This window comes from Canis lupus, chromosome 32, assembly GCF_003254725.2.
Source record: "Canis lupus dingo isolate Sandy chromosome 32, ASM325472v2, whole genome shotgun sequence".
Taxonomy (NCBI): Eukaryota; Metazoa; Chordata; class Mammalia; order Carnivora; family Canidae; genus Canis; species Canis lupus.
In genome coordinates, this window is record NC_064274.1 from 7,831,058 (window position 1) to 7,851,489 (window position 20,432).

A 20,432-nucleotide genomic window follows, 5' to 3' on the forward strand; every position below is an offset into this window, starting at 1 on the left:
CAACTTTCTAAATATATCCCACTGAATTTGCCAAAGGTATTTCTAACTTTCTAACTTCTCCTTTGTCCCATTCTCAAATGTGCCTGATGCCTCCAGTACCACCTGGAGAGGAAAGACAAGTGAACATTGTCAGTGATTTTGACTGATTGTGGTGTAAAGATCTTAGGTTTGCAAATTTAATAAAACATATGCGAGAACACATAACTTGGGCCACCCTTTTGGGTCTTGGAAGGAGACTTGAGCAAATGAGAGACTCTAAAACTTAAACTTTATTAGCTTCATGGTAAATTTGCCTCTGGCAGCGATAAGTGTGTGTGTGTGTGTGTGTGTGTGTGTGTGTATGTGTGTGTGTGTGTGAAGATAGCCCTATTTCTTATTTCCATTATGGTACTTTCTCATCTGCTCATTCTCTTCCTTCTCTTTCCCTGTCCCTCCCCTCTGTGCCTTCTCCCCATGTGCTTTTCTCTTGAACACTCTGCCTATATCTCAGTATGGAACCTTAATTTTTCATGGAAGAAATTATTGGGCCTCAATCATGTTATCTTTGAAGACTCTACAAGCTTTCTCCCAATGTTTGGATTTTAATACATTCTCTCAATGTTCCTAATGCACCACACTCTCATTCTCCAAACTGTGATTCTTTGAAACCTGAAAATCTTCTAAGATTGGGACCCATGAAGCTATTCCTTCCTCTATTGAATTCAGGCTGCTCTTTCTCAGGGATATTAAGCTCCTTAATAGCCTTATATTTTCAGTAGCTTTGTTTTAGTTAGGAGGAATCAGTCTCAATGGGGTCCTCCCACGGTGGGCTCCCTACCTAGGTCCAAGCATATATTTAAGGTCAACTGTATAATGAATGTTATCTGAGCCTCTAATCTGGACTGTGAAACTCAGATTTTCACATCCTCTGAGGTCTTTAGTCCAAGTTTCTAAGATAGGAATTAGTCTGAGAAATCCCTACCTTTAGAATTAGGACTTTATAGTACATACTTCATTGTCTCTTACATTCATTCACCCTTTTCATTCCTTCTCCTTCTGTTGCAAAATCCCAGTGTGAATACAAAATCCCAGTGTGAATACACTGTCTTCAGAAATATGTGATGTGTCTAAAAACTGATGTCACTATTAGTTGTGTGTGTGTGTGTGTGTGTGTGTGTGTGTTTAAAGCCAGCTGAATGATTAAAATAGATGACCCATATAGCCATTTAGTTGGAAAGAGCTTTCACTTCCTGGTATAGTATATAGAATCAATCTAAATGAAAACAAAAGGTGAATTGATTCTAAAACCACTGTGCTAATACCATTAATGATACTACCACTTATAAAGCATTATTTAATTTAATCATCACAATAGCTTAGTGAAGTAGAAATGATTGTCCCCATTTATTTTGCAAGGAAACTGGGACTTAAAATCTGCTCAAAGTCATGGACATAATACATGGTAGAAAGGGGATCCAAATCCAGACTTTCTGATTTTAAAATCTGTGCTTTGATCACTAATACCATATATGTAACAGGATTCCCAGTGGGACCAATAGTTTCAAACTGGAAAATCTCTAATTTAGAGAGTTACAAGCATTTCTGCCTTCTAGGAGGGAGACTGGCACTGGACTAGGAACAGATACTCTCTTTGTTTTAATGAGCATTTAACTCCCCTGGTGGGGAAGTTAGAACTTAAGATAGGAGGTAAATACCTACCAAAATGGTCTTTAATTCAGTGAAGTTGACTAATTGTAGTTTATTAGACTAAGATATTAAGAGTTTTGTTTAGTAATGTAAGTTGGGGATTTTAGTTTATCATTTTTGAAGAGGTAGAAATTCATTTTTTTTAGGTCCCTAAATTTGTATTTGGATATCCTTAATCCCTTGCTCCTGTTTGTACATTGTGCTTACTTTTTCCTTCTTGGAATAGCATGTCCTTTTCTTTTGGCCTCATCTGTCACCCCACCTGGTTCTGGAGAAACTGCCTATATCCTTTCAACTATAATGATTGGCCAGGGATGAGCAAGTGACAGATAGTGGAACAGAGTCCTTTCTGCTCTCGCCTTTGAAGTTTCTAGGATGGAATGAGATGACAACTGGCCTAGAGTTGTCTGCAGCCATGAAACCCTCAACATCCCACCACCTGCTACATGAATGAATTTTTCCTAAAATGAGAAAGAAGCACAATATAAGGTAGAGAAAGAGGGAACCCAGATGTGACAATGGGTGAGTGTGTGATATCCTTAGGGGGTTGCATCCCAGGACTTCCTAGTTATATAAGTCAATCAATTCCTGTCTTAGAGCATTTCTTCATTCATTCATTCATTCATTTATTCATTCCTTTTTTGTTGTTGTTTACAAAAGTCTGGAAACCAAGGTCAAACTAGTAGGAAAATCATGCAGGTCCAAGTTATTTGCTTCATGACAGAAGAAATAATGCAAAAAGATATGGATTGAGCCTAAATCAGTACAAATTGGACCAAACTCTGTATATTGCAAATGTCAATATTTTAAGCCCCAACAAGCTTGACTTGGGAAAGTTATTCTATTTTAATTGTGATTCTAAGACCAGAATCCAGGCTGTGAGCAGTGGTTTACTCCTGAAAGGAATTTATCTGCAAATTGTCAGTCATCTTGTAAATAGGCTGGCACTGGGACAAAACATCATAAGTGGCTTAGACTTGTGGAAGGAAAGGTAGCAGGAGGAGAACCTTTCTCTTCTTTCTGTGCTTGAGGGGATGGAAGTTCTGAAAGGGGCTTGACTTTAGGCCAGAAGAAACTTGGAGCATGTTCATCCCTTGAAGTAAGTTTAAGTCTCTACATTGGGGAAAGCCAGGGGACAGGAAAGATACTGTCATGGAATGTCAGTGGCTATCACCAGTAGAGGATAGTGCACCAGGAAAGTGGTGATCTCATGATGCTCATTAATAGCAGAAAGCCACTGATGGTATGGAAGGCAGGAGCAGAAGAACCTGAAGGACCAGTTCCTGAGCATAGCCTCTGGGAAGCTTCAAAATTGCAAAGGGATATTTTGAGGGGAGATGTTTTCTAGAGAGTAGGCAAGTAGGGGATCCAGGAGAAAATAAGTATCATTTCATTTTGTATGCAAAGACTAGCAAGGACAGGAGCATGTAGGTTTTATATAGATGTGATGTTCAATAACTAATTACTGATGGTTGTTGCTAATTGGATTTTCAGAGACCTGCTAGCAAGGAGTTCTCTTCTAAGAAGAGTGCTCACCTCTGAAGCTCTGTACCAACCCTCTATTAAACAGGCTAGTTCCAATGGAATAGTGCCAGGAAATTACAGGTTTTAATACCATCTCCTCTTGGTTGTAGCTGTCATGATAGGCTGTAGTTTATGTACTTTAATTAAAATGGAGATGGTGTTCTTTAAACTTGAACTCTGAGTTGGTTCATGTAGCTGGCACTATTTTTTTAAAAAGGAAAGTAAATAAAACTGACATTTTCATTCTTAGTATATCTAGCCTAGATTACATACCCAAATCAGCTCTCTGCCGAAAAACTATATCTCATTGGCACACTAATTCTTAGCATATAACAATGATTCTCACATACAATGTTTGAATACCCACTTTAATATTGACAGAGTTTGCCAGTCCTTTATCTTTTTTGTTCATCAATGAACTCAGTGAAGCCCACATGGCAAGAATTATTATTCCCAGTATGCACATGACACAATTAGGTTTAATGAAGTGAAGTGTCTTGGCTAAGGTTATACAGATGTTAAATGATGTTCCAATGTCTTTTGAATCCAGAGTCTACTCTCTTTCCATTTTTTTTTCGAATTTCCTACCTAAATTTTATTGGTGGCACTTATTGCTCATGTTGTGTTCCAAATCTCATTCTATCAAAGTTAGGAAGGCCTTTGGGCAGACCAAAAACATTCACCTTGGATTTCATTTATATTTGAGTGAAGAAATAGGAACTAGAGCACTGAATGAGGTTTTGGGTAGGACTGGATTCCATTTGCATTCTGTCACATTGGAGAACACAATTTGCCTTCTCAAGAATTAATTTCCCCATATACAAAGTAAAAATCCTTGATTAAGTGATAATTTCACTCCAGCCCATGCAGATAATATTCTTCTACTTACCATCCTTGATTGCAGACCCCATATGCTTTATTTATCTCTAAGTGTTTTGTTCTGTGCCATTTATTTGCATTAAATAATTTTAGTGTATTTCTAAATTCTATTTTAGAAAAAATGAGATTGGATCTAATAAAAATACCTCCAATAACCTTCATATAATTTCTTTTTATATTTTTGTACCTTGAAAACTTTTAGGGCAATCTAGCTATACATGTCCTAATATCCTTATATTCCTGTGATAACCAATGACTTTGAAACATGTTAGATTTCACTGCACTTTTATCATAATGTTTTGAATCAGGTGGGTAAAAGATTTAAAGAAATTTACACTCCTTGAGATGGGTCTTATTTATTGAGATTATGTATTACCACAAGTCAATGACCAGCCAACAATAATCCCTCTGCGAAAGAGCATCTTGGAATCACACAACTCTCCCTAAAGTTAAAAAAAAAAAAAAAGAAAAAAAAAAGCTGTCTAAATAGCTATATACACAGATGAAGCAGTGCTTCTGCCACCCAAACTGAGAGAATAGATGTTATAGACTGAATCAAGTGTCTCCAAAATTCATGTATTGAAGCCCTAAACCCCAGTATTGCACAATGTGCATGTATTTGCAAATGGAGTCTTTAAAGAGGTGATTAGGTTAAAATGCGGCTTTTACTGTGGGCTCTAATCCAAACTGGCTAGTGTTCTTATAAAATGAGATGAGGACATACAAAGAAATGCTATGGGCATGCCTGCACTGAGAATCTACACCATGAAGAGGCAGCAGAGGGTGGCTGTCTGCAAGCCTAGGAAAGAGGCCTCAGAGTATATCAAGCCTGCCAACACCTTGATCTTGGACTTCCAACCTCCATAACTGGTAGAAAATAAATTTCTATTGTTTAAGCCTGTAGCATTTGTTATGGTAGCCCTAGCAGACTAATACACTGGCTTTACTTTTTTTATTTTATTTTATAATGTTAATGAAGAATTTTATTCATACTCACCTGAATGAAGTTCAAGCCACTGTAACTGTATGTGACATGTACATCCCATATCACTAGACAATGCTAGTTCTTCCTTTTCTCATCCTCACTCTCCTCCATTTTATACTCAAAGGCCTCTCCTCTCCTATCATCAAAACAGTGAATGATCTGAGATGATTTTTTATATTGACTTATCAGCAGATTTTATGTTTTAAGGTTTTTCCTCCATTTTCATTTAACATTTATTGAGCATCTGCTATTAGACAGATGCTAGAAATACAACAGCAGTAGATCAAATGGAAGTCCTTGTATGCATAAAACTCTCATTCTAGAAATGAGAGGATAAAAAACCCAAATAAATAAATAAAATATCTTAGTATTTAAGACAGTGATAACTACAGGGAAAAATAAGGCTGGTAAGGCCTAAAGGCAGTATGAACAAAATTAGTTATGTGTGGCATCAAAGTCTCTGTCTTAAAAGATAGCAGGAAATACCAATGAGCAGTGAAGCAGAAATGTGGCATTAAAAGGGTCAAGGAATGACCTATAGCTCTTTCTTTATAAGGCTAGCTTCAAGGATGAGCTTCATTAAGCATTTTATAGAATAACTTGTAGAAGGAGGTAAAGTCTTCCAAGATGATCCTTGGGGATGCAGACCAGAGGCCAGGGCTATGAAGGCTCCAAGTGCCCAATCAATAGCACTGAATGAGCTGGAGTTTCTTGACTCTGAGGATTTCCTAGCCTTGGACTCCCTTGGCTTAGATTAGCTTTACAGATAGAGGTAGAATCTTCATGACCTTCCAGCCCAAATCCTACCTGAGCATGTCAATCCCTTTGTAGCTCCTTTCAAGTCAGCTGTTCATCAGTATCTGTCCTCTACTTACTAAATATATATTTGATGTTTTCTGACAAGTTTACCACCATTTTAACCCAAAATTTAATAAATTTGTTTTGGCAGTAAATATCCCTAATTTGTGAAATAATAGGTGATAGTTTTTTCTTCTTACTTATCTGATTTTCTACATTTTCTACTGTAAGCAGGTGCTACCTGTGTAAAGGGAAAGGTTTGAATATACAGTATACATTTCATGAGTAAACTATAGTAGCAGAAACTGAGACACCATTAACAAACATCCACAATGCTATCACCATGCTTCACATTTTACATTTTCTTTTTTTTCTTTTTTTAATATTTACATTTTCTTAATTGCTTTTCAGTCTTTATCAATATGCACACATATTAAAACAGGGTTTTGAGGAGTAGAAAGATAATAGGAACTAACATTTTGAGGGTCTATTATAAACAAGGTATGTGTAAAGCACAGATGTTTCAGTTAATCCTTGTAATAATCCTATGAGTCCTCTGTTGTACAATAAAGAAACTAAGATTCAGAAAGGTTAAATAATTTACCTAATATTGCACAAGCAGAGAGTACTGGAATGATTTGAACCCAGAAGTCCATGTTCTCACTACTCGATGTCATGTCTACTTTATGAAACCTAGTATGGAAGGACCTTGGTATGGTAATGGCAACTTTGGGACTGGCAGTCTGAAAGATGAATTCTATAATAATAAGAATCTGGCCCCAGGATTCTATAATATTAAGACACTTGAGTAAAGGTGATAAAATAGTTCCTGGATTAGGAGAAAACATTTTTGGTGGTTAAACATGGTTGATGTGTCTGCGTGCAATCTTCAGACACTTGCTGATTGTCCCTGAGAAGATACTTATGATTCCACCATTGGCTGGTGCCACTCAAATGACTTCCATACTTGCCTGGGAGGCAATTCTCCATACCTTCTTATAGAATTTTAGATATTCTATTTTAACAAATACTTGTAAATATGTGTTCTGTGATTGTCTTCCCAATCACAATGTCTACCATGAATATCTTTGTGTCCTTAGTTTCTAGCACAGTGTTTTTCACATAACATACACTTAATAAAAAAAAATTATTGAATGGAGGAATGAATTAATTGACGGAAAAGACTGCAAGGAAATAGAAGAAACAAGGCACAAAATGAAAGCCTTTGAGAAAGACCTATCCCACCTCCATGAGGACATCATCGGGAGCCACAACGCAGTGAAGTTGGTGTTGGTGGATCTGGGTCTAAGCATGTGCTGGGCATGGTTAGGCCAGGAGAGTTGTGGTTGCCATTGATGCAGACATTGTTCTTATAGGTATCAGGCCTCAGGGCAGAGCAGTAGCTATGACAGGAAAACTTTTTTTAAAAAAAGATTTATTTATTTATCTGAGAGAGAGAGAGAAAAAAAAAAAAAAAAGCAGCATGAGAGGCAGAGGGAGAGGAAGAGAAAATCCCAAGCAGACTCTCCACTCAGTGCAGAGTCCAATGTGGAGCTCAGTCTCACAACCCTGAGATCATGACCTGAGCCAAAATCAAGAGTCAGACTCTTTTCTGACTGTGCCACCCAGTTATCTCAGGAAAGAAAAATTTTAACACAATCTGGGCCCTGTCAGAGGAGGAGAGAAAAACTGAGTTATGAGATATCTTGATAGTTCTTGCAGGTAGGAATGCAAAGGCTGCCATTTAGTTAATTTTATATTAGTATTCACATCTTTTTTCCTTCCACAGATTGCTCACAGTTTTCACAGTTTCAATCTGTTTATAGTTAAAATTTTGTCTTTTGCTTTACAACTCATAAGAATAATATTTAATGGTATATCAGTTTACAACACTTTTTCTTTGTGTCCAGAAGCATATATTAATCTATGTTTCATATCATTTCTTCTGTATAAATTAGGAAATTTTATGTCTAAAAGTGATCTTTCAGGTCATTGGATCTATCTCATTTTGCAGATACAGAAGCTTAAAATTTAGAGAATTTAATTCACTCTTCTATGTTTGGACAAATTTGCATCAAGTCATGAAATAGTACCCATGACTCTGTTTTCTGTGCTGCCATGACCTCTGGAGAAATGTTCATAAGAATGTTAATCTGTACCATGCACAGCCATGGTGTCCAACTTTATTTACACCCTCAATTTTTTCGGAAGGAAAAACAAAATACAAAACCAAAATTATGTCTATTAATTTTTCACTTCCAACTACTAACACTGCATATGGCAATGTGGAAGGAAGGACGGAGAAAGGGCGGGATGTTCTTGAGTTAAAGTCTTTTGTTAATATAGCATTACTGTATGTGCTTCACAATATCAGATGAATTCAAAAAGAAAAATGTTCTTCCTTTTGATATGTTGAACTGGAACATTGTTTTATGAAGATAACTATTACTTTTTATAGATTAGGGAACAAATTATTATAATTATTGTCTATTTTAATTACTTTTAAGGCAATGCCATTTAAGCCAAAAAATATACTTAATTAGAAAACAGTGTATTATTTTCTGTTACCTTCCAATTCTTATTATATTTCCTTTGGTTTACAGATATATTCCAAGTGTCTGGAATATCAAGTGGTATATGATAAGCATTCTTTAAATGTTTAACAATTATGTGAAATGTTTATTAAACATTTATTATTTTTTATTTTTTATTTTTTAATTTAAATTCAATTACCCAACCTATAGTGCATCATTAGTCTCAGATGTAGAGTTCAATAATTCATCAGTTGCATATAACACCCAGTGCTCATTACATCACTTAATGCCCATTTAAAAAAAAAAATGACTTTCTGATGGCCCAAATAGGAATCTCTACCATATTATGTGTAGCATAATTGTCAACCTTGACTTTCATTATATTAGAAAGTTAACATTTTTGAATCATTAATTTCAAGGATTTTATGCCCAAAAATTCCATTCAGAACAGAAAAGTATGAGGTACAGGCATGATGTTTCTTATCACGTAGATTTTCATTTGTGCTGATACTACATAGTCTTAGTATATAAAGTACTTCGTGTTTGGACTTCATGCAGCTCTGTGTGTGCATTTAAGTAAACATGGGAGAAAGACTTGCTATTTAAATAGTTGAGAAGCCACATTTCAAATTAACTTTATCTCCAAACACTTGGTTTCAAAAACCCGGTCATGAAACATTGGCATTGGGGAAAAGAGAAATAGAGAGTGATTTATTTCCTTAACTAGATTTCATTAAATGTGACTGTTTACTTGCCTTTTCCATTTGTGATGGACTGACTTTTTAGTTATCGTTAATGGACTCATTTAGATTTTTACCCCCTACAGACCTTTAGCTGTACATTTCTTTTTTATCTTGAATTTGTGGTTAAAATATTCTCTTTTTGCAAAGATAAAGCGACTGGAAATGTGTTTTATGAAAGGAGATGTGAGGTCAAAAGTTAAATGTGAGGTCAAAAGAAACCATTGAATGGACTTAAAACACACACACATAAATAAACTACACATATATATAGTGTATGTGTGTGTATTGCTATGAAAGAAAAACATCTTCCATTGCTGTCATGGTTTAGTCTTTATATCAACTCTGTAGCAAATATAGAATGGGTGTTATTATCTCCATTTTTTTAATGAATGAAGAAAGAGGACCCTTGTTAGTTAAGAGAAATGCCCTAAGTATGAGAAGGACATGTGGGAAGTTGAATCAGGACCAGACCCAGGTCTTATAATTCCTTCTTTACAGCTCTGTCCCTAACATCCACAGGTCCCTGTGGTATCTGAGTGGTCATTCTCCTTTCAAAGGCAGACCTCTCTCAGCTCCTTTCTCCAAAGCATGAATGAACGTCCGTCATGTCAGATGAATTGGGCTTTGCAGCATGATTTGCAGTAGGAAAGGGCAGATTATCTGTTCTTGCCCCTTCACTTTTCCTCATTGGATTAGGCCCTTGAAGAGGAAATAAAAGTCTTTCATGAGTAGTAACATTAGAAAAATAACTTCAGTATATCTTTATATAGCCTATACTAGACAAAAAAGCAAAGACGTTGGTCTTAACAGACCATGTGAACTATGTATTATAGAAGAAAATGCTTTCTAGCCTAAAAATGAAAACAACAACCAGGAGATGCTGTCATTTCAAGCTAAAGACATCAAAGATATGGTGATACTGGTTGAACTAGAATGAAGCTCTGTCATCATACAAACATTTTCTCTTCCAGGCTCTTGGGATTCATTCCTTTTTCCCCCTCACACCACACACACTTCGACACACAATCTGCACATACTAGTAGTGTATGTTGACTGAGCAGCTGCCCAAGGGATCTGATGAGAAAAGGCAGTAGATGCTTCAGGAGCTATGTAACTATAACCCAAATAAACATTTGCTGGAGATGACTTGATTGGGATTCATACAGCTGTTTACCATGTATTAGAGCCAAAGGAAGCTACTAATGAATTTCATGGAGGTGCTTCCCAGGATTCCCTAGGCCCTGATATTAAAAAAGTAATCAATCTTCACAGGTACTGCAGAGGGCCAGGGCTACAGACACTTACAACTTCCATTCTTCCCATGCATTACAAGGCTTGAACCACCCATGGGATATCCAGTAGGTTGTGATACCAGAGGCAATGATTAATTTGCATGGGTCCTCCAACACTCCTTATCTTTGTGATGCCAAGCATGGTTTTCTATGATGGTTTCCCAGACCAAAAGGTTATAGTCCATGACTATAGAACTGCATGGAGTTAACTGGACTATGCTCAGGATTTTCACTTTTTTGGCTAAGACACTTGTATTAGTTTTAACTCTTTTGTTGTAATAGAAAGAAACATTCATATGAAAATGCTGAGGTATGAAGAATAAGAAAGCAACCAGATGCCAGGAAGTGTCATCAAAATTAGATCTTTATACTTCACTTTTGCTTCTCTCTGTGGGTCTAATATCCCTACCTTCTTCTCTGTCTTCCTGCAAACCTATATTTTATTCTCAATTCACTTGGAAGGTAGAACATTTTCCCTGTGAAGCTCCCACATTTACATTTCCTTCAATGTAATGAGCTCAAACTACCTGCCTACCTTTCAGTTATAAACCAAACTCCTAGAAGAAAGAATGTCATTTGTCCAGCATAGGTCAAGTCCCCACTTATGGTCCAGACAAAGTGAGGTACAGATAATGGCAGCTGAGGATGCTCTATGTTGACCAGGCAGGCAATTTCCAGAGAACGCAGACAGTCACTGCACTCCAATAAAAACAATTACCCCAGAGTTGGTTCTCCAAGAGTGCTATTGAAACAATAATAACAAAAGGTCACCTTATATAGTGCTATACAAGCTATAAAATGTTTTTGTGTACCTTGTTATGTTTAATGATAATAGAGAAAAAAGTGGGACTTTTTTTTTGGTGGAGGTGTAAGAGTATGCATGTGGTCATAAAATATTTCCAATGAAATACTGGCATGCAGGGACGCCTGGGTGGCTCAGCAGTTGAGCATCTGCCTTGGGCTCAGGGCGTGATCCCCAGGGTCCTGGATTGAGTCCGCATTGGGCTCCTTGCAGGGAGCCCGCTTCTCCCTCTGCCTGTGTCTCTGCCTCTCTCTCTGTGTGTCTCTCATGAATAAATAAATTTTAAAAATCTTTTAAAAAAACACTGGCATGCATATTTAAAATAACAGCTTCTCTCTACTGAGTTTATAGGATGAGTTTAATGAATCATTCTAATATATATCTGTGTGTGTATGAGTAATAAAAATAAAGAAAACCATTTCTAATATCACCTTAGAAAGAGCAGTAAACTGAAAAGCAACCTTAAAGAAGAATGAAAGCAAATGTGGTAAAATATAAGTGATAAAACTTAAAAATTGTAAAGATTTGGGGTAAAAAATGATAGGAGTTAAGAAAGTGACAGTAAGTTTCCTTTCACAAACCAAATGTGTACTTGAACCCTGAAGCTACCCAGTAGAGTAGGGATTGCATTAAGTATATGACTCAGGGGCCCAGAGCATGTAAAGAGCCAAGCTGAAGATGGCAGGTCGAGGAACCAAAATTACCAGTCAGATGCTTAACCAACTGAGCCACCTAGGTACTCCTCCTCAGCCCTTTTAAATCACTGTTTTTTTGTTTTTTTGTTTGTTTGTTTGTTTGTTTTTTCTGTGTCCCAGCACACCTAGGGCTGGTGTGGGCTTATGAACGCTGGGCCTACTGAAGTTTTGAGCTCACTGAAACAATTGGACTGGATCCGCCAGTTATGGTGTCCTGACCCTGTTCTGGTCCACTGTCCAAGGTAGGATGGGAATATAAAACATGTTGCTCTTCACTCCTTTTGACCTCAGAACTTCCCCACATTTCTTTCACCACTTGGAAGTATTCTAGTGCTGTCTCTTCCATATGCTGGTTGCTCTTTTAAACCACAGGTTTTTTTTCTGTGCCCAAGGACAGAAGGATTTTTCTCTTCCCAATTCCTCAACATATCCCTCTCCGGTGCAGCTCACAGCATTCACAGTGGGAGTTCTTTTGGTTACTGTGTCTCTGTCTTTCTTGCTATTCTCCTGCCACTCTCTCTGTCCTTGGTTGTTCAGTAGCTAGCTGTTCAGTCAGTCCTCAGTTCTTCTTCAGAAGGAATCTTTCTATTAATAGGTGTAATTTGGTGTGTTCTGTAGAGGATGTAAGTCCAGAGTCTTCCTATGTCACCATTTTGAACCAGAACCTCAGGGTGCTCTTCCTGTTTTGAACTTCACTCTGCATCCTCTCTTCTTCAATCTGCCATCTAGGGCACAGAAAACAAGCCTCGGTTTTCTGTTTTTAATTTTTACTGTTTTATTGACTTTTAACATATTGTCTTGTTTATTTTTATTTTTTTCTTCTGGGTTTCATTCTTTTCTTTTTTGTTCCTTTTTTTCTTCTTTTTTAACTTTTTCTTTTCTTTTATTATTTTATCTTTTTATATTATTGTTTTATATTATTATTTATATATAAGTATTTACATATAATATTAAATATATAATATATTATTATTTTCTTTACTTTATTCTTTCTGTTTAAAAGAGTAACTAGCACATATAGCCACAGCTCCAGCCAGCCAGAAAATCACCAAACAGACACAGTCTGTATAGTGGTCACTATACACGAGACTGCTACCTCAATTTGAGGAGAAGTAGCAGTTTCACCTAATCCGTAGAAACAAACAAAGAAAATCAAGTAAAATGATGAGACAGAGGAATATACTCCAAAAGAAAAAATCCTCAGTAAAAGAATTTAATGAAGCAGAGATAAAGCAATATGCCTGATAAAGTAATGTTTGTACATATACTCACTGGGATGGACAAAATAATGGAAGACCTTAGGTGGACCTTCAATAAAGAGATAGAAAATATTAAAAAGAGCCAATTATAGCTGAAAAATACGATAACTGAAATTAAAAACAACACTACAGGGAATCAATAGTAGATAAGAGGATGCAGAAGATTATATCAGTGACCTGGAAGACAGGGTAATGAAAACCACACAAGCTGAACAGCAAAAAGAGAAAGTAATTTTTAAAAATGAGGATAGATTAAGAGATCTTTTGGACATTAAAGGAACAAAAAATTACATTATAGGGATCCTAGAAGAAGACAGAGAGAAAGGTGTAGAAAACTTATTTGAAGATATAATAATTGAAGACTTCCTTAACCCAGGGAAGGAAATAGACATTCAAGTCCAAGAAGTTCAGAGAGTTCCAAACAAGATGAACCCAATGAGGTCCACACCATGGCACATAATAATTAAAATTTCAAGGGACAAAAAAAATTAAAATAAAATTTCAAAGGACAAAGATAAAGAGACAACCCTAAAAGTAGCAAGAGAGAAACAGAACGTTAGCTATGAGGGAAAAACTTATAAGGCTATCAGCTGATTTTTCAGCAGAAATCTTACAAGCCAGAGGGAGTGGCATGCCATATTCAAAGTTCTGAAAGGAATAAAACCTACGAACAAGAATATTCTATCTGACAAGGTTATCATTCAGATTTGAAGGAGAGCTAAAGATTTTCCCAAACAAAAGGTAAAGGAATTTATCATCACTAAACCAGCCTTATAAGAAATGTTAAAGGGGCTTCCTTATGTGGAAACAAAAGGGCTATAATTAGACATAAAGAAATATGAATAAAAAGATGTAAAATATGACAACATATTTACATAAAATATACACACATAAAATGTGGAGAAGGAAGTGAAAAGGGAAGGGAAGGGGAAAACAGAAAAATTTTTTTGTTTTTTCTTGCTTTCTTTTTTTAAAATTAGTTTCAGAGATAGAGTTTAGTTATTCATCAGTTGCATATAACACCTAGTGCTCATTACATCAAGTGCCCTCCTTAATGCCCATCACCCAATTATCCTTTCTCTCCACCCACCTCCCCTCTAGCAGCCCTTAGTTTGTTTCAAAGAGTTCAGCATCTCTTATGGTGCTCAGTTTTCATCTTATTTTATTTTTCCTTCACTTCTCCTATGTTCGTCTGTCTAGTTTCTTAAATTCCATACATGAGTGAAATCATATGATATTTTTCTTTCTCGAACTGACTTATTTCACTTAGAATAATACCCTCCAATTCCAATCACATCTTTACAAATGGCAAGGTTTCCCTTTTTTATGGCTGATTAATATTCCATTTTTATATGGATACCACATCTTCTATACCCATTCATCTGTTGATGGACATCTGGGTGCTTTCCTTAGTTTGGCTATTGTAGACATTGCTGCTTTAAACATGGGGGTGCATGTACCCCTTTGCATCACTATGTTTGTATCTTATGGATAAAATACATAGCAGTACAATTTCTGGATCATAGGGAAGTTCTATTTTTAATTTTTTGAGGAACCTCCGCACTGTTTTTAAGACTGGCTGTACCAGCTTACATTCCCACTAACAGTATAAGATGGTTCCCCTTTCTCCACATTCTCACCAACATCTGTTGTTTCCTAGTTTGTTAATTTTAGCCATTCTGACTGGTGTGAGGTGATATCTCATTGTAGCTTTGATTTGTATTTCCCTGATGCAGAGTGATGTTGAGCATTTTTTCATGTGTCTGTTGGCCATTTGTGTGTCTTCTTTGGAGTAATATCTATTCATGTCTTCTGCCCATTTATTGACTGGATTTTTTGTTTTTATTAATTTTTTTTAAATTTTTTTTTTATTTGTTTATGATAGTCACACACAGAGAGAGAGAGAGGCCGAGACATAGGCAGAGGGAGAAGCAGGCTCCATGCACCGGGAGCCTGACGTGGGATTTGATCCCGGGTCTCCAGGATCGCGCCCTGGGCCAAAGGCAGGCGCTAAACCGCTGCGCCACCAGGGATCCCTGTTTTTATTAATTTCTTTATAGCTTTTGGATATTAGCCCTTTATCTGATAAGAGATTTGCAAATATCTTCTCCCATTCCATAGGTTGCCTTTTAGTTTTGTTGATGGTTTCCTTTGCTGTGCAATAGTTTTTTACCTTGAAGAAGTCCCAATAGTTCAATTTTACCTTTGTTTCCTTTGCCTTTGGGGATGTGGTTAGCCAGACGTTGCTGCAGCTGAGGTCACAGAAGTTTCTGCCTATGTTCTCCTCCTGGATTTTGATGGATTCCTGTTTTCTCACATTTAGGTTTTTCACCCATTCTGAGTCTATTCCTGTGTATGGTATAAGGAAATTGTCCAGTTTCATTCTTCTGCATGTGGTTGCCCAATTTTCCAACACCATTTGTTGAAGAGACTGTCTTTTTTTTCCATTGGATATTCTTTCCTGCTTTGTCAAAAATTAATGGACCATTGAGTTAAGGGTCCATTTCTGGGTTCTCTATTCTGATCCATTGATCTATGTGTCTGTTTTTGTGTCAATCTCATACTGTCTTGAAGATTACAGCTTTGTAATATAGCTTAGGGTCCAGAATTGTGATGCTACCGGTTTTGGTTTTCTTCTTCAACATTCCTTTGGCTATTCGGGGTCTTTTCTAGTTCCATACAATTTTTAGGATTATTTGTTACAACTCTGTGAGATAAGTTGATGATATTTTGATAAGGATTGAATTGAATGTGTAGATTGCTTTGGGTAGCATAGAGACCTTTAACAATAGTTGTTGGGCAGCCCAGGTGGCTCAGTAGTTTAGCGCCGCCTTCAGCCCAGGGCCTGATCCTGGAGACCTAGGATCGAGTCCCATGTCAGGCTCCCTGCATGGAGCCTGCTTCTCCCTCTGCTTGTGTCTCTGCCTCTCTCTCTCTCTCTCTCTCTCTCACGAATAAATAAATAAAATCTTAAACAAACAAACAAACAACAGTGGTTCATCCAAGCCATGAGCATGGAATGTTTTTTTTTTTATTTCTATATGTCCCTTAATTTCATTCTTAAGTGTTCTATAGTTTTCAGAGTACAGTTCACAGTGATTGAGTTCACACTGCTCAGAATAATTTTATAATTATCTAGCTGAATTCCAGAGACCAGACAAACTTAGGATTCCCATCTTAACTCCTCCCCTTCCCTTTTGTAAAAATGTGTTTGAACTTAAATGACTATCAAATTAATATGGACTCTATTTACTTAGTATGTTATATATAATCCTCATGGTAACCACAAACCAAAAACCTATGATAGATACTCAAAACATAACAAGAAGAAAGACCAAACTAAACGTTATAGATACTCATGTATCCTAAATATGAGCAAGAGAAAAAGAAAGGGACAAAGAACTACAAAAACAACAAGAAAATAAAATTTTAAAATGGCAATAATTATGTATCTATCAATAATTACTTTAAATGTAAACAGCCAAAAAGCTCTAGTCAAAAGACATAGAATGATAGAATGGGTAAAAAACAAGAACCATCTATATTTTGCTGTCAAAAGATTCACATACAGACTAAAAATAGAGATGGAAAAACACCATGCAAATGGAAGCAAAAAATAAAGCTTGGGTAACAATACTTACACCTGACAAAATAGACTTTAAAACAAAGACTGTAAGCAAGAGATAAAGAAGGGCATTACCTAATGATAAAGGGATCAATCCAACAAGAGAATATAATTTTGTAAATATCTATGCACCCAATACTGAAGCATCTAGATACATAAAGCAAATATTGACATAAAGAGTGTAGGGTATTACAATAATATTAGAGGACTTTAACACTCCCTTTACTTCAATGATAGATCATCCAGACAGAAAATCAATAAGGAACAATATATCTGAATGACACAGTGGCCCAGATGGACATACAGATATATACAGAACATTCTATCCCCAAACAACAGAATACACATTCTTTTCAAGTGCACATGGAACAGTCCTCAGAATTGATCATGTACTAGGTCATAAAAGAGACCTCAATAAATTTAAGAAGATTGAAATACTATAATGGTATGAAACTAGAAATAAATAGCAATAAAAAAACAAGAGAAAACATAAACACGTGGAAACTAAACAACATGATACAAAACAACTAATAGGGCAATGAAGCAATCAAAGAAATATTAAAAAAAATGTGAAGACAATTGAAAATGAAAACACAACAGTTCAAAATCTCTGGGACAGAGCGAAATCAATTCTAAGAAGGAAGTATATGGTGATACAGGCCTATTTCAAAAAACTCAAATAAACAACCTAGCCTTACAACTCAAAGAAATTAGAAAAAGAAGAACAAAGTCTAGGTTGAGTAGAAGGAAGGAAATAATAAAGAACAGAGCAGAAATAAATGATGTAGAGGAAAAAAAAAACTGAAAAAAAATCAATGATACCAAGAGCTGGTTCTTTGGAAATATAAACAAAATTGATAAACCCTTATCCAGACTTATCAAGGAAAAATTAGAAAAGACTCAAAAAAAATCAGAAATAAGAGAGGAAGTAATAACAGATACCACAGAAATATAAAGGTAATAAGAGAATACTATGAAAAATTATATACCAACAAACTGGACAAGCTAGAAGAAATGGATAAATTCCTAGAAACATACAATCTTCCAAAACTTAACCAGGAAGAAATAGAAAACCTGAGTAGGTCAATTACAAGTAATGAAATTGAATCAGTAATCAAAAACTACCAAAAATTTTTAAAAGTTCATATCCAGATGACTTCACAGGTGAATTCTACCAGACATTTAAAGAAGAGTCAATACTTATTCTCCTTAAGCTATTCCAAAAACTAGAAGAGGAAAGAAAGCTTCTAAATACATTTTATGAGGGCAGCATCACCCAGACATGAAAGCAGACAAAGATAGCACAAAAAAGAGATAACTGTAGGCCAAAATCCCTGATTAATAACACAGATGCAAAATCCTGAAGAGAATATTAGCAAACTGTGTACAGCAATGCATTGAAAAGATCATTCACCATGATCAAGTGGAATTTATTCCTGGGAATGCAAGGATGGTTCAATCAAGGTCATACACCATAGCAACAAAGTGAAAGATAAGAATCATATAATCAGAAGATCATATGATCTTGTGAAATGCAGAAGAAGCATATGACAAGATTCAACAGCCATTTGTGAGAAAAACTGAACAAAATGAAGTTAGAAGAAACATACCTCAACATAATAAAGGCCATATATGAAAACTCACAGCTAACATTATACTCAATGGTGAAAAACTGAGCTTTCCTTCAAAGATCAGAAATAAGACAAGGATGTTCATTCTTGCCACTTTAATTTAACATAGTACTAGAAGTCCTAACTGCAGCAATCAAACAAGAAAAAGAAATAAGAGGCATCCAAATTGGTGAAAAAGAAGGTAAACAGTCACTATTTGCAGATAACATGATACTGTACATAGAAAATTCTAAATATTCCACCAAAAAAACTAATAAAAGTAATAAAAGAATTCAGTAAAGTGGCAGGATACAAAACTAATCCCCAGAAATTGCTAGTGTTTCTATACAGTAATAATTAAGCTGCAGAAAAATAAATTAAAAAAAAGCAATTTATTATTGCACCAAGAAGAAAAAAAATACATAGGAATAAATTTAATCACTGAGGTGAAAGACCTGTACTCTGAAAACTATAGAACACTGATGAGATAAATTGAAGATGACCCAAACAGGGGCACCTGGGTGGCTCAGTGGTTGAGCTTCTGCCTTCAGCTCAGGTCGTGATCCTGGGGTCCCAGGATCGAGTCCTGCATTGGGTTCCCCTCAGGGAGCCTGCTTCTCCCTCTTCCTATGTCTCTGCCTCTCTCTGTGTCTCTCATGAATAAATAAATAAATCTTAAAAAAAAAAAAAGATGACACAGGGCAGCCTGGTGGCTCAGTGGTTTAGCACCACCTTCGGCCCAGGGTGTGATTCTGGAGACTGGGGATCGAGTCCTGCGTTGGGCTCCCTGCATGCAGTCTGCTTCTCCCTCTGCCTGTGTCTCTGCCTCTCTCTCTCTCTCTCTTTCTCTCTCTGTGTCTCTCATGAATGAATAAATAAAAATATTTATTAAAAAAATGACACAAACAAATGGAAAGATAGTCCATACTCATGGATTAGAAGAATTAATATTGTCAAAATGTCCATATTACTCAGAGCAATCTACAGATTCAATGCAATTCCTTCAAAACACCAACAGCATTTTTTGCAAAACTAGAATGAAAAATACTAAAATTTGTATGGAACCACAGAAGACCTTGAATAGCCAAAGCAATTCAAAGAAAGAAGAACAAACCTGGAGCTCCCACAGTCCCATATATCTTGAAATAGCTGTAGTAGTTAAAAAACAGTATGGTATTGGCACAAAAATAGACACATAGATCAATAGAATAGGATAAATACTCCAGAAATAAACCTACATTTATATGGCCAATTAATCTATGACAAAGGAGGCAAGAATATACAATGGGGAAAAGATGGTCTTTTCAGCAAATGGTGCTGGGGAAAACTGGACAGCTACATGTACAAGATTGAAGCTGGACTACTTTCTAATACCATAAACAAAAATTAACTCAAAATCGATGAAAGATGTGAAAATGTGAGACCTGAAACCATGATAATTCTTTTTTTTTTTAATTTTTTATGATAGTCACACAGAGAGAGAGAGAGAGAGGCAGAGACACAGACAGAGGGAGAAGCAGGCTCTATGCAGGGAGCCTGATGTGGGACTCGATCCCGGGTCTCCAGGATCGCGCCCTGGGCCAAAGGCAGGCGCTAAACCGCTGCGCCACCCAGGGTTCCCCAAACCATGATTATTCTAGGACAGAACATGGGTAGTAATTTCTCTGATATTGGCCATAGCAACATTTTTCTAGATATGTCTTCTGAGGCAAGGTAAACAAAAGCAAAAATAAACTATTAGGGCGAAAGCTTTTGCACAGCAAAGGAAACCATCAACAAAACAAAAGGCAATCAACTGAGTGGGAGAAGATACAGCTGATAAGGGGTTAATATCCAAAATTTATAAAGAACTTATACATCTCAACACTAAAAAAATAAACAATCTGTTTAAAAAATGGGCAGAGGACCTGAATAGACATTTTTCCAAAGAAGACACACAAGTGGCTAACAGAGACATGGAAAGATGCTCATCACTAATCATCAGAGAAATACAAATCAAA